The following is a 14,933-nucleotide window of genomic DNA, read 5'->3' on the forward strand; positions in this document are numbered from 1 at the left end:
ATGTGTCCACCTGGGGAATTTATCCAGCTTTGGTTTGTATATCAGTGACTAGGTGATTCATCGTGCCCTACGGGCGCTCTTCACACCGTCGTAAGGGTATGGGCCCCCTTAATTTGTGAACGTTTGTATATGAGAAAGATGGTTAGAATTGTATGAAAGATGGCCTGTATTGCAACGTGAGTTATAGGTGAAATGTGTTAAATAGAGAGCATATGATGTGGAAGGGGGTGTGTGTTGTTTTGTTTAATTAAAAAGTTACAGAGTAAGATGTACATTGATAGTGTGGATGGTACAGTGACATTTGTGGGTGTGGGGGGGGGGGGGGCTGTGTGTGCATGTTGTTTAGGTGTGCGTGTGTGTGCAATAGTATAGTAGGGTGTTTTTGAGTCAGCGGCTTCCCACTGGCGAAGGGTAACGACACAGTAAAACAGGAGGCTGGGTAGTGATAGGGATGTGTGGGCATAAGGGGGACTAAAGAGGAGGGTGGGGGACACTGTGCAGCTTCTGCCAGTGGGTGGGGGTCCAGCGTGGCAGTACAGGATGGTGGCCCTGAGTCATTGTCTCCTCCTACTGGGTGGGAGTTAGGGTGCATGAGAGCAGGAGGCTGGGCTATAAGGCATGATAGGGGCATGTGGGCAAAACAGCGTCAGCTACTCCCCAGTGATGGAAGTTACGGTTCAGGAGAGCAGGAAGCTGGGTAGTGATAGGGGTGTGTGGGCATACGGGGGGGCGCGAATCGCGGGAGGGGGGTCGCGGGGGCCTGGTGGCTGTGGAGTAGCAGAGGGTGTCTGGCACTGTGGGCTCACTGGGCTGGATCTCAGTCATGTGAGTCAGTCATGTGAGTCAGAGGCTCCACCCAGCGTTACAGACACACTCACACACTTTGAGTGACAGATGTAGTCAAATATATAAGAGATGTCCTTCTTGGTGGAATAGGTAAAGAGTTGGAGTCCCACTGTGAAGCTTGAACTGGAAAAGGTCCCCTATATTAGGCAGCCTGTCCAGATCCAGTAAAGTGCAATGGTGCAAAGGTGGCAATATTTCAGCCTCTAACGCGTTTCCCTGTCACAAAGCAGCGGCGTAACTATAGCACCGCAGCCCCCGCCACCGCGCCGGGGGGGGGGGGGGGGCGCTGTGCATGTGGGGGCGCCGGGGGCTGCGGTGCTATAGTTAAACCCAAAACCCATATAGCACACAGTTCTCTGAAACTGTCTGCTGTATGGGGGCGGCCATTTTCTGGTGGTCCTCAGCAGAAGAACGGAGCCGCCGGGACCAGCGCGATAGGTAAGGCTGTGGGGGATTAAGGAAGGGTTTGCATGGGTGGCGGGGTAGGGGTGCTCGGCGGGGCGGCGGGGCAGGGGTGCTCGGCGGGGCGCCCCCCCCCCCTAACGGCGGGAGGGGGGCCAAAACGTAGCTACGCCACTGCACAAAGTACAGCTTTTTTAAAGGCCTATCACTAGTATATGTATAATCTAATCCTTGTGCCTCTCCTATAGTGAGCAATGGGGGGTTCAGTATATCACCAATTTATGAAGCTGGTAAATAATCCCCTCGCAGCGTGCTGTTATGACTGCTTGTGATGTAGTCTTCCTCTTCCTGTGTGTATGGTCTCACCAGCTGATCCTCCACGTGCGGGGGAACTGCAGTGGCAATCCTACCCAACTGGCGCTGCTTTATGGTCCTAAGGGGTCTTTGTATTAAACCTTGTAGCGAGAGATAAAGTACCAGCCAAACAACCCCCAACTGTCATTTTCCAAACGCAGTGTGTGCAATAGCAGTTAGGGGCTGATAGGTTGATACTTTGGGGGAAATTTACTAAGCTTCATAGTAAAATACGATTTTTTTTGGCGTATTCGTATTTTTGTTATTTACTATGCCGAAAATATGATTATTCGTATTTATATTGATGGGACATTCGTAGTTGCATTTACAAATACGAATGAATACCCCATCGATAGAATATGACTAGGAATCACCATTCAAAAGAATAGTGATTCTTAATTTACTAACCGGACGTTTTTTCAATACAACCGGTAATTAGCGGAATACGCCCGCTAATTGCCACCCAAATACGCCAGGAATATACACTTCATTTTCCTGGCGTATTTGGCTTCAGCCTTTCAGCCTGCATGGATCAGTCAGATCTGTGCAGGCTTCAGTGTAAAAAAAATAGAAAAATAATTAAAAAAACGGTATGGGGTCCCCCCCAACGCCCGTAACCAGCACCAAGCTGAAAGAGATGGGGCTGGTATTAAAAAAATCCGGAAACCATTGAAGTCGGGCTTCACTTTTTTTAAAACCATGGGGGACCCCTAGTCATTTTGTCCCCCGTACGGGACCCCTAGTCATTTTGTACCCCGTATTTTGGGAACCAGCCCCGGCCCCGGAGCCTGGGGCTGGTTTTAGAAAAACAGTGAAGCCCGATTTCAATGGTTTCCTGATTTTTTAATACCAGCCCTGGCTCTTTCAGCCTGGTGCTGGTTACGGCCGGGGGGGGGGGACGCAGTTTTTTCAATTTATTTATTTTCTATTTTTATTTACACATTGCAGCCTGCACAGATCTGACTGATCCGTGCAGACTGACTATACGAATTCGTATTAGCGGCCGTACATACAGCCGCTAATACGAATCAATACGACATCGGAGGGTTACAAAGCAGTTGTATTTAACCGCTTTGTAAATTCCCCTGCGGAACACGGCTGTTTTAAGAATACGAAATATCGTATTCGTATTCTCCCCTTACTGTATCTCTTCCCACATTATCTCTCTCCAGGGCTTATGGTTCCTACACACGGGGTGATTTCAGGGCATTTTCTAAGCGATCTCAGATGTAGATAATTACAGCAACAGACCAGCTTAGTGGCTGTGTTCGCCATTCGCGGTTACGCATTCACATTCAAACGTTGAGGTTTTCATTTTAAAGTCATTGCGCCCGTTAGAATTTGTTTCCTTTATTTTTCATTTCAAATGTAAAAAAAACCTAAAATATTAAAATACAAATACTTTCAACACTTTTTATTTTTTAAATCTCTGTTTCTGAGTTTCTATGCGCCGCCGTTGCTGTGTGTAGTAACGCAACAGGACTCTAACACATGTCTGCAAGCGAACCGGACATTCTATTTGTGGCAGCTTTCAAGCTAATGCAGCCGTATTCCTTGACAGGCTCACCGTGGCGAAGCCAACTCAGGATGCGGCAGGAGGCCGGATCCGGCAAGGTGATAGAGCTTCTTATCTACAAAAAAACAAACAAAAAACACAACTTCCCTCCAACGCACTGATTAGTGTAGTGTACAAGCCACTTAAGTGAGATCAGACCATGCAGGATATCTAGGGTTTGATTTACTCTGAGCAGAGAATGTACGCCACCCACCGGGTGAGAGAACGTTTGGCCCGGATGTGGGACCATTTGTAGACAACAAGTAGATAGACAGCCATTAGGTCGACACCATTAGTTCGACAACTCAATAGGTCGACATGCTTTTAGGTCGACATACCATTAGGTCGACATGTCATTAGGTCGACATACCATTAGGTCGACATGTCATAAGGTCGACATGTCACTAGGTCGACACTGTCTAGGTCGACAGTCAAAAGGTCGGCATTGTTTTTTCACTGTTTTTTGGCCGAAATGTCGACACAGTCGACATGAACAAAGTTTGAAGTGAACCGCAGCCCCTCGCATCGCTCGCAATGCTTCGGGCACGGTGCCTCGCTGCGCTCGGCACACTATTTTATTCTCCCACCACGCCCTAGTGGATAGTAGGGCATGAAATACCGCCTGTCGGCACATGTCGGCTCAAAAAACAGTAAAAAAAACCATGTCGACCTTTTGACTGTCGACCTAGACACTGTCGACCTAATGGCAGTGTCGACCTAATGACATGTCGACCTAATGGTATGTCGACCTAATGACATGTCGACCTAATTGTATGTCGACCTAAAAGCATGTCGACCTATTGAGTTGTCGAACTAATGGTGTCGACCTAATGGCTGTCTATCTACTTGTTGTCTAAAAATAGTCCGGATACCGTTTGGCCCCCGCCACTGTGCAAATGTCCATGCCGGCATGCAAATGGATGTGTACGCTGACACGCCCATTCGCAGGCAACCGAATGGGTGAAAAATCAATCAATCAAAAAAAATTTACCCGTTCGTAAAAGTTTGTCTGGACCGTCTTTTATTTGCCTCTGTTATGGCAGAATTCGAGGCAGACTATCACATTATGTAATGGCAGCTGCCCACCCCGAGCAGGCTTTGACACGCCCGGTCTTATGGGAACGCCCAGCATTTTTCTGGACGCACCCACCCATGCCCAGACTCACACCGAAGGTGTAACTATAGGGCCGCAGCCAACGCGACGGCGGGGGTCTGCGGGCGCTATTGTTACTCCCCCTGCTCCCCCCTCCTTGTGTGTGCAGCGCGTAGCGAGCAGGGGGTCCGTGCGGCGTGGGGGTACATGCGGTCAGGGAGAGCCTGGAGGTCCCTGCGGCGCTGAGTATGACGTTGCCGGGGTCCCTGCAGTGACCTGGAAACAACGTGCTATCCGCCGTGCCGCGGCGCAGGAAGCACTTCTGAATTTGAAAACACTGGGCGCAATTGGCTAAAAGTCAGAAGCGCTTCCCGCACCGCCGGGCGGCTAGCGCGCTGCTTCGTGGTCACTGCAGGGACCCCGGCAACGTCATACTCAGCGCCGCAGGGACCTTTCCCCTTTCCCTGAACGCAGGTACCCGCGCGCCGCACAGACCCCCTACCAACTCCCTGGGGGGGTCTTGTCTTTTAACTGGGGGGGGGGGGTTGTTTCTTGTCTTTTTTAGTCCCGGCGGGGGGGGGGGGGGGACAAATGTTTTTGTTACGCCACTGACTCACACCATTGGTCCCCAGACCGAATTTGCTATTTAGCGAATGAACATGAATCAGGCCCCTAGTTACGAGGCTGAAGTTGGCTTCTTATTCGGCCAGCTTCTTATTCGAGCTACAGCTTCTTATTCGAGCTCCAGCTTCTTATTCAGAACAATCACTTTTACAAGGGTTAATGAATCATGGACCACAAATTTGACTGCAGAAATCAACACAGTGGGGTCACGTACATATGACCCACTAGCAATTTATTTTGACCAACAAGGATTTGGGCAGAAATTGGGCACTAAAGTGGGCATGGGTCCCAGAATCATCATTTTGAATAAGTAGCTGGTGTTCTGCAAGGGTTAAACAGCGTTGGTCAAAAAATCTTACACTTGGAATACACACAGGGGGGTCACTTACATATGACCCACTTGCCATTTCTTTTGACCAACAAGGATTTGGGCAGAAATAGGGCACTAAAGTGGGCATGGGTCCCAGAATCATAATTTTGAATAAGTAGCTGGTGTCCTGCAAGGGTTAAACAGCGTTGGTCAAAAAATATTACACTGGAAGCCCGCACAGGGGGGTCACTTACATATGACCCACTTGCCATTTCTTTTGACCAACAAGGATTTGGGCAGTAATAGGGCAGTAAAGTGGGCATAGGTCCCAGATGTCATCATTTTGAATAAGTAGCTGGTGTCCTGCAAGGGTTAAACAGTGTTGGTCAAAACATATTACACTTGAAACCCACACAGGGGGGTCAGATACATATGACCCACTTGCAATTTCTTTTGACCAACAATGATTTGGGCAGAAAATGGGCACAAATATGGGCATGGGTTCCAGATATCATTTTGAATGAGTAGCTGGTGTCCTGCAAGGGTTAAACAGCGTTGGTCAAAAAATATTACACTGGAAACCCGCACAGAAGGGTCACTTACATATGACCCACTTGCCATTTCTTTTGACCAACAAGGATTTGGGCAGAAATAGGGCACTAAAGTGGGCATGGGTCCCAGAATCATCATTTTGAATAAGTAGCTGGTGTTCTGCAAGGGTTAAAAAGCGTTGGTCAAAAAATCTTACACTTGGAATCCACACAGGGGGGTCACTTACATATGACCCACTTGCCATTTCTTTTGAACAACAAGGATTTGGGCAGAAATAGGGCAGTAAAATGGGCATGGGTCCCAGAATCATCATTTTGAATAAGTAGCTGATGTCCTGCAAGGGTTAAACAGCGTTGGTCAAAAAATATTACACTGGAAACCCGCACAGGGGGGTCACTTACATATGACCCACTTGCCATTTCTTTTGACCAACAAGGATTTGGGCAGTAATAGGGCAGTAAAGTGGGCATGGGTCCCAGAATCATCATTTTGAATAAGTAGCTGGTGTTCTGCAAGGGTTAAACAGCGTTGATCAAAAAATATTACACTGGAAACCCGCACAGGGGGGTCACTTACATATGACCCACGTGCCATTTCTTTTGACCAACAAGGATTTGGGCAGTAATATGGCAGTAAAGTGGGCATGGGTCACAGATGTCATCACTTTGAATAAGTAGCTGGTGTCCTGCAAGGGTTAAACAGCGTTGGTCAAAAAATATTACACTGGAAACCGGCACAGGGGGGTCACTTACATATGACCCACTTGCCATTTCTTTTGACCAACAAGGATTTGGGCAGAAATAGGGCACTAAAGTGGGCATGGGTCCCAGAATCATCATTTTGAATAAGTAGCTGGTGTTCTGCAAGGGTTAAACAGCATTGGTCAAAAAATATTACACTGGAAACCCGCACAGGGGGGTCACTTACATATGACCCACATGCCATTTCTTTTGACCAACAAGGATTTGGGCAGTAATAGGGCAGTAAACTGGGCATGGGTCACAGATGTCATTATTTTGAATAAGGAGCTGGTGTCCTGCAAGGGTTAAACAGTGTTGGTCAAAACATATTACACTTGAAACCCACACAGGGGGGTTGCCTACATATGACCCACTTGCAATTTCTTTTGACCAACAATGATTTGGGCAGAAAATGGGCACAAAAATGGGCATGGGTCCCAGATATCCTTTTGAATAAGTAGCCTGTGTCCTGCAAGGGTTAAACAGCGTTGGTCAAAAAATATTACACTGGAAACCCGCACAGAAGGGTCACTTCCATATGACCCACTTGCCATTTCTTTTGACCAACAAGGATTTGGGCAGAAATTGGGCACTAAAGTGGGCATGGGTCCCAGAATCATCATTTTGAATAAGTAGCTGGTGTTCTGCAAGGGTTAAACAGCGTTGGTCAAAAAATCTTACATTTGGAATCCACACAGGGTGGTCACTTACATATGACCCACTTGCCATTTCTTTTGACCAACAAGGATTTGGGCAGTAATAGGGCAGTAAAGTGGGCATGGGTCCCAGATGTCATTATTTTGAATAAGTAGCTGGTGTCCTGCAAGGGTTAAACAGTGTTGGTCAAAACATATTACACTTGAAACCAACACAGGGGGATCATATGTAAGTGACCCCCAGTGTCAGTTTGAAGTGTAATATTTTTTTGTCCCTTGCAGAACACCAGCTACTTATTCAAAATAATGAAATCTGGGACCCATGCCCACTCTAGTGCCCATTTTCTGCCCAAATCATTGTTGGTCAAAAGAAATTGCAAGTGGGTCATATGTAAGTGACCCCCCTGTGTGGGTTTCAAGTGTAATATGTTTTGACCAACACTGTTTAACCCTTGCAGGACACCAGCTACTTATTCAAAATAATGACATCTGTGACCCATGCCCACTTTACTGCCCTATTACTGCCCAAATCCTTGTTGGTCAAAAGAAATGGCAAGTGGGTCATATGTAAGTGACCCCCCTGTGTGGATTCCAAGTGTAAGATTTTTTGACCAACGCTGTTTAACCCTTGCAGGACACCAGCTACTTATTCAAAATGATGATTCTGGGACCCATGCCCACTTTAGTGCCCAATTTCTGCCCAAATCCTTGTTGGTCAAAAGAAATGGCAAGTGGGTCATATGTAAGTGACCCTTCTGTGCGGGTTTCCAGTGTAATATTTTTTGACCAACGCTGTTTAACCCTTGCAGGACACCAGCTACTTATTCAAAAGGATATCTGGGACCCATGCCCATTTTTGTGCCCATTTTCTGCCCAAATCATTGTTGGTCAAAAGAAATTGCAAGTGGGTCATATGTATCTGACCCCCCTGTGTGGGTTTCAAGTGTAATATGTTTTGACCAACACTGTTTAACCCTTGCAGGACACCAGCTACTTATTCAAAATAATGACATCTGTGACCCATGCCCACTTTACTGCCCTATTACTGCCCAAATCCTTGTTGGTCAAAAGAAATGGCAAGTGGGTCATATGTAAGTGACCCCCCTGTGCGGGTTTCCAGTGTAATATTTTTTGACCAATGCTGTTTAACCCTTGCAGAACACCAGCTACTTATTCAAAATGATGATTCTGGGACCCATGCCCACTTTAGTGCCCTATTTCTGCCCAAATCCTTGTTGGTCAAAAGAAATGGCAAGTGGGTCATATGTAAGTGACCCTTCTGTGTGGGTTTCCAGTGTAATATTTTTTGACCAACGCTGTTTAACCCTTGCAGGACACCAGCTACTTATTCAAAATGATATCTGGAACCCATGCCCATATTTGTGCCCATTTTCTGCCCAAATCATTGTTGGTCAAAAGAAATTGCAAGTGGGTCATATGTATCTGACCCCCCTGTGTGGGTTTCAAGTGTAATATGTTTTGACCAACACTGTTTAACCCTTGCAGGACACCAGCTCCTTATTCAAAATGATGACATCTAGGACCCATGCCCACTTTACTGCCCTATTACTGCCCAAATCCTTGTTGGTCAAAAGAAATGGCAAGTGGGTCATATGTAAGTGACCCCCCTGTGCGGGTTTCCAGTGTAATATTTTTTGACCAACGCTGTTTAACCCTTGCAGAACACCAGCTACTTATTCAAAATCATGATTCTGGGACCCATGCCCACTTTACTGTCCTATTTCTGCCCAAATCCTTGTTGGTCAAAAGAAATGGCAAGTGGGTCATATGTAAGTGACCCCCCTGTGTGGATTCCAAGTGTAAGATTTTTTGACCAACGCTTTTTAACCCTTGCAGAACACCAGCTACTTATTCAAAATGATGATTCTGGGACCCATTCACACTTTAGTGCCCTATTTCTGCCCAAATCCTTGTTGGTCAAAAGAAATGGCAAGTGGGTCATATGTAAGTGACCCTTCTGTGCGGGTTTCCAGTGTAATATGTTTTGACCAACACTGTTTAACCCTTGCAGGACACCAGCTACTTATTCAAAATGATGACATCTGGGACCCATGCCCACTTTACTGCCCTATTACTGCCCAAATCCTTGTTGGTCAAAAGAAATGGCAAGTGGGTCATATGTAAGTGACCCCCCTGTGCGGGTTTCCAGTGTAATATTTTTTGACCAACGTTGTTTAACCCTTGCAGGACACCAGCTACTTATTCAAAATGATGACATCTGGGACCTATGCCCACTTTAGTGCCCAATTTCTGCCCAAATCATTGTTGGTCAAAAGAAATTGCAAGTGGGTCATATGTAGGCAACCCCCCTGTGTGGGTTTCAAGTGTAATATGTTTTGTCCAACACTGTTTAACCCTTGCAGGACACCAGCTACTTATTCAAAATAATGACATCTGTGACCCATGCCCACTTTACTGCCCTATTACTGCCCAAATCCTTGTTGGTCAAAAGAAATGGCAAGTGGGTCATATGTAAGTGACCCCCCTGTGTGGATTCCAAATGTAAGATTTTTTGACCAACGCTGTTTAACCCTTGCAGAACACCAGCTACTTATTCAAAATGATGATTCTGGGACCCATGCCCACTTTAGTGCCCAATTTCTGCCCAAATCCTTGTTGGTCAAAAGAAATGGCAAGTGATTCATATGTAAGTGACCCTTCTGTGCGGGTTTCCAGTGTAATATTTTTTGACCAACGCTGTTTAACCCTTGCAGGACACCAGCTACTTATTCAAAAGGATATCTGGGACCCATGCCCATTTTTGTGCCCATTTTCTGCCCAAATCATTGTTGGTCAAAAGAAATTGCAAGTGGGTCATATGTATCTGACCCCTCTGTGTGGGTTTCAAGTGTAATATGTTTTGACCAACACTGTTTAACCCTTGCAGGACACCAGCTACTTATTCAAAATGATGATTCTGGGACCCATGCCCACTTTAGTGCCCTATTTCTGCCCAAATCCTTGTTGGTCAAAAGAAATGGCAAGTGGGTCATATGTAAGTGACCCCCCTGTGCCGGTTTCCAGTGTAATATTTTTTGACCAACGCTGTTTAACCCTTGCAGGACACCAGCTACTTATTCAAAATGATGACATCTGGGACCCATGCCCACTTTACTGCCCTATTACTGCCCAAATCCTTGTTGGTCAAAAGAAATGGCAAGTGGGTCATATGTAAGTGACCCCCCTGTGCGGGTTTCCAGTGTAAGATTTTTTGACCAACGCTGTTTAACCCTTGCAGGACACCAGCTACTTATTCAAAATGATGATTCTGGGACCCATGCCCACTTTAGTGCCCTATTTCTGCCCAAATCCTTGTTGGTCAAAAGAAATGGCAAGTGGGTCATATGTAAGTGACCCCCCTGTGTGTATTCCAAGTGTAAGATTTTTTGACCAACGCTGTTTAACCCTTGCAGAACACCAGCTACTTATTCAAAATGATGATTCTGGGACCCATGCCCACTTTAGTGCCCAATTTCTGCCCAAATCCTTGTTGGTCAAAATAAATTGCTAGTGGGTCATATGTACGTGACCCCCCTGTGTTGATTTCTGCAGTCAAATTTGTGGTCCATGATTCATTAACCCTTGTAAAAGTGATTGTTCTGAATAAGAAGCTGGAGCTCGAATAAGAAGCTGGAGCTCGAATAAGAAGCTGGCCGAATAAGAAGCCAACTTCAGCCTCGTCCCCTAGTATATATATATATATATATATATATATATATATATATATATATATATATATATATATATATATATATATATATATATATATATGTTAACTGTAAATGTACATCAGAACAGGAATTAAAATGAGTGCCTGTATTTATTGGTATATGCTTGTTTTACACAAGTCCCTATTTTTGCACATAATTTGTTTGTTTTTCTCTCTGGTAAAGAGTAGATTCAAAAAGTTCTTGTTTTTTTCTTTTTTGTAACTTTTTCTCCCATTGGAAATATTTTCAGTGAATCTTTTTTAATCTTTGCTAATGTGGGGGGAGGAGCAGACCTGAGTATCATGATACTTGTGGTGCACCTAGGAAGAGGAGGGGGAGGTCTCTTACAAATATGATTGGTCAGGCTCTGTGCAGTGGTCATCATAGGCTGATCAGTATCTGGGCAAGGGTCCCTGGGAAGGTGGATATCCACAGGTGGATATGGGTCACAGGGTCGAGAGTAAATAGGTTGAAAGTAGTAGGTCGACCACTATTGGTTGACAGGCAAGAGGTCGACACATAAAAAAGGTTGACATGAATTAACCTCGTATGGCACCTCATCACTTTGCCACCTGAAGAGGCATCTACAAGTAGAGTCTTACGATGGCGTGTTCATCTTAGGGGGCTGATTCAGGCCTGCACGCAATCCCAAATGGGTCACGTTTGACTGATATGTTTGGAACAGAGCCACAGTGCGTATATGCTGCGGCTCCAATCGCAGTGCCCTCGGCCGCAGTTCGCCCTGGCCCTGGTAGCCAGACGTGTTGAGGTCCAATACTGAAACCGATAGTCGAGAACTTCAGGCGCAACAGTGGGACATAGAAGCCACATGAGGGTGTTCGGTAACACAAGGCCCCTTTGACCTGAAACATTTGCATATTTTCCCACAGCTGCTGCATACAATGATGCCCCCCCAAATCAGGGCCGTAAGCGTGTGCCTCTAAATCAGACCCCTAGATCTCTCCTACTGTCAAAGAACATTGTATAGGTCACATACAGTATATCCCTATAGAATGTAAGGTCACACGAGCAGGACCCTCCTTCCTCATGTGCTTTTTTCTCCCCTCATTTAACCCTTTGAGTGCCAAGTGAATTTGGCAAAATAGGTGCAAAATTTGCCCAGCCAACATTTGCATTCATTATAATGACCTGTGATGTCACCTTATATTTTTTTATTTGAATTTATATAACAAATGTGAGCGCTGCTGGCGGTTTTTTGTGGATATTTTGCACATAGATGTTGGCACTCAAAGGGTTAAACGATCTTCGCTTGCACCAAATCCTGCGGTTTTCTGCCCCCTGATACTGATGTCGGCGTTCTCTGCTGATGCAGCTATGGACCTTATCCAGGTCTATTCGCAGTGGCCCGTTTGTTCGTACGGTGCCGATGTTTTCTCAGTGTGCATTTCTGCTCATGTGCAGTGCATGCGTTAGATGCGTGCGGCCATGGTGAACAGAATGTCCGCCAGGTGCACACACCCGTACTCATCCATGGGAACGCCCAGCGTTCCAAGGAAAATGATGGGCGTTCCCACGGTAACGTGGGCACCGGGGGCAGGCAGCTGACATAACCGGATGTCAGCTGCCCGCCCACTTCCTTCAGAATGTGCATGCTCTGAGCAACCTTAGATCTGCATGCTCGTTCCACATCATTCGATGGTCAGCAACCATCAAATGATGTGGGTGTTCTCCCACTGGCTGTGAATGGATGTTTATGTAAAATTGAACACACGCTGCGAATACGTGGCAGCCAGGCCACCATTCGCACGTCGGGGGTTTGGTGGACTCGCAAGGCTGAGAATTCACAGCCTTGTGAATTAACTAGAATAACCCCCAAGGTGTGTATGTACTCTGTACATGTCCTGTATTGTAAACACAAAGTGACCCCAACGCGTTTCGTCTTGAAAAATACTTCATCAGGGTTTTTGAATCATACCATCAATACTAGGTGGTTCACGAAAAAGGGGCATAGACAGGGTGAAATAAAATTTTACATATCGAATGTTTAACAGTGAATAAGGGCTGGATAATCAGATGGTCTGTGGTCCCCCTCTGATTAGGGTTCACAACCCAATAGTGATCAAGTAGGATAGACAACCTAATGCAATATAATGTCTAGAAAAAATGCGCATGTACAGATGTAACAGTTGTGCGGACATATGTCTAACAGTACACAATGTACCTAATTATTTGTTTAATAACTTGTTTTAGATTATAAAATCTCGGGAAAAACCATCCATTTTAAGGATATGGAAAGATAGTGTCAGATACCTAAGTATCTGGCACTTTAAGAAGCGCAATCCTGCTCAGAAAAAATTAGAATGTCCTTACAGTTTTATGAATATATAAATCAATTTATTAAAAAAGCATATAAAGTGGAATCAATCCACACAAAAATTCATATGACAATTTTAAGGATACATGTTTCTGCACAATTGTTGATGTTCAACCTCTGGTATGTACCAGGACAACAACTTGTTTATAAATGGTCATATTTAAATTCTGTACCATTCACTATGTATTATGATCTCTACCATCTACAGTGTAAAAAAAAACCCTGATGAAGTCTTTTTCAAGACGAAACGCGTTGGGTTGTTGAAGCTACATCCTAAAAGATGAAATCCTGATGTGGATCATGTAATTTTAATAAAATTGTTTTATCATTGAATTTTGGTTATTCTTATCTGCACCATAAATTCTAGTGGTGACTAGGTGGTGGAGAATTTACAGCGCTCTCTACATTCTCGTTCTTTATGTCCTGTATTGTATTCAACTATAAGTCACTGTCCTACTTATTCATATATGCACTCTGTAAATGGGCACTGCGGATCCCTTGTGGCGCCATATAAATACAAGATGATAAGAATAGTAATATTTCCCTATGTTTAACTCCTAAAGAGAATGAGGAGATTGTTTTCGGATGAGCAAATTGTGGCCCTGATTCTGGTTCACTCGCAAAAGTAAATTCACTCTCTAATGGACAAAACCATGCTGCACTGCAGGTGGGGTAGATGTAACATGTGCAGAGAGTTAGATTTAGGGGTGTTGTTTTGTTTCTGTGCAGGGCTGCATTATTTTTACACTGCAATATAGATATCAGATTAGATTAGTTTAGATTGTTACACTGCAATGTAGAAGTACAGGCCTCACCCAAATCTAACTCTCTCTGCACATGTTACATCTGCCCCACCTGCAGTGCAGCATGGTTTTATCCATTAGAGAGAGAATTTGCTTCTTTTGCATTTGAACAAGAATCAGGCCCTGTGTCTTCTATATAATCATTTTTTCTGTATTAAAATAGATAGGACAGCGACTCTTGCCAATGTAAGGTGGCACCTATCTCCCTGACATGCCCCCAGTGTTTGCTTGTAAGGGCACACCTACAACGCAGGTCTCTGATGCCAGGAATTAGAATGTTAGCTCTCGGCAGAAGCTCAGTATAAGTCACCTGAGGTATAACGAGCCCTCTTCTGTTCCGCGATGGTGTCTATAAACCATTTACCTGTGTAACTAATCCATTTACAGACTCTGGAAAGAGCATTATCTGAGGGCATCTCGACCAGATGGGTATAAATGACCCTGTCCTTCTGCATTTCATCCAGAACAATGATAAAGCTGTTCCTCCTTCTCTAAGGAGCCATCATCAGTCCCTAATGACATAATAATATATCGAATAGAATGATATTTATAACTGAAATCGATGTATTTTCAAATATTTTTAAACAATAGATATGTGTCTATATAAAGAATACAGATATTAATCAGGAAATTCAATGCCAAATGGGCTAATGATATGGTTAGCCATTATCCCCCCCCCCCCCCCCCCCCCACAAACACACACAAACGGTCACACCCATAACATTTTGGGTAATTAAAGAACTGGGAATGACACTATATATAGAGCCTCCTTGACTGTGGCTTGTACCTCTTTTATGCAGACATATAAACTGTGAGAGGAACCCGTCCTTGTGGTCTGCAGCTGTGTGATTAGGGTGAGCGGTGGGTAGTAACAGTTGGTTAACTAGAAATGTTGTGCACATTGCCAGGGGTTTCATGCTCATTGCCAGGGG

This window comes from Crinia signifera, chromosome 8 (genome assembly GCF_055691185.1).
Source record: "Crinia signifera chromosome 8, ASM5569118v1, whole genome shotgun sequence".
Lineage (NCBI taxonomy): Eukaryota > Metazoa > Chordata > Amphibia > Anura > Myobatrachidae > Crinia > Crinia signifera.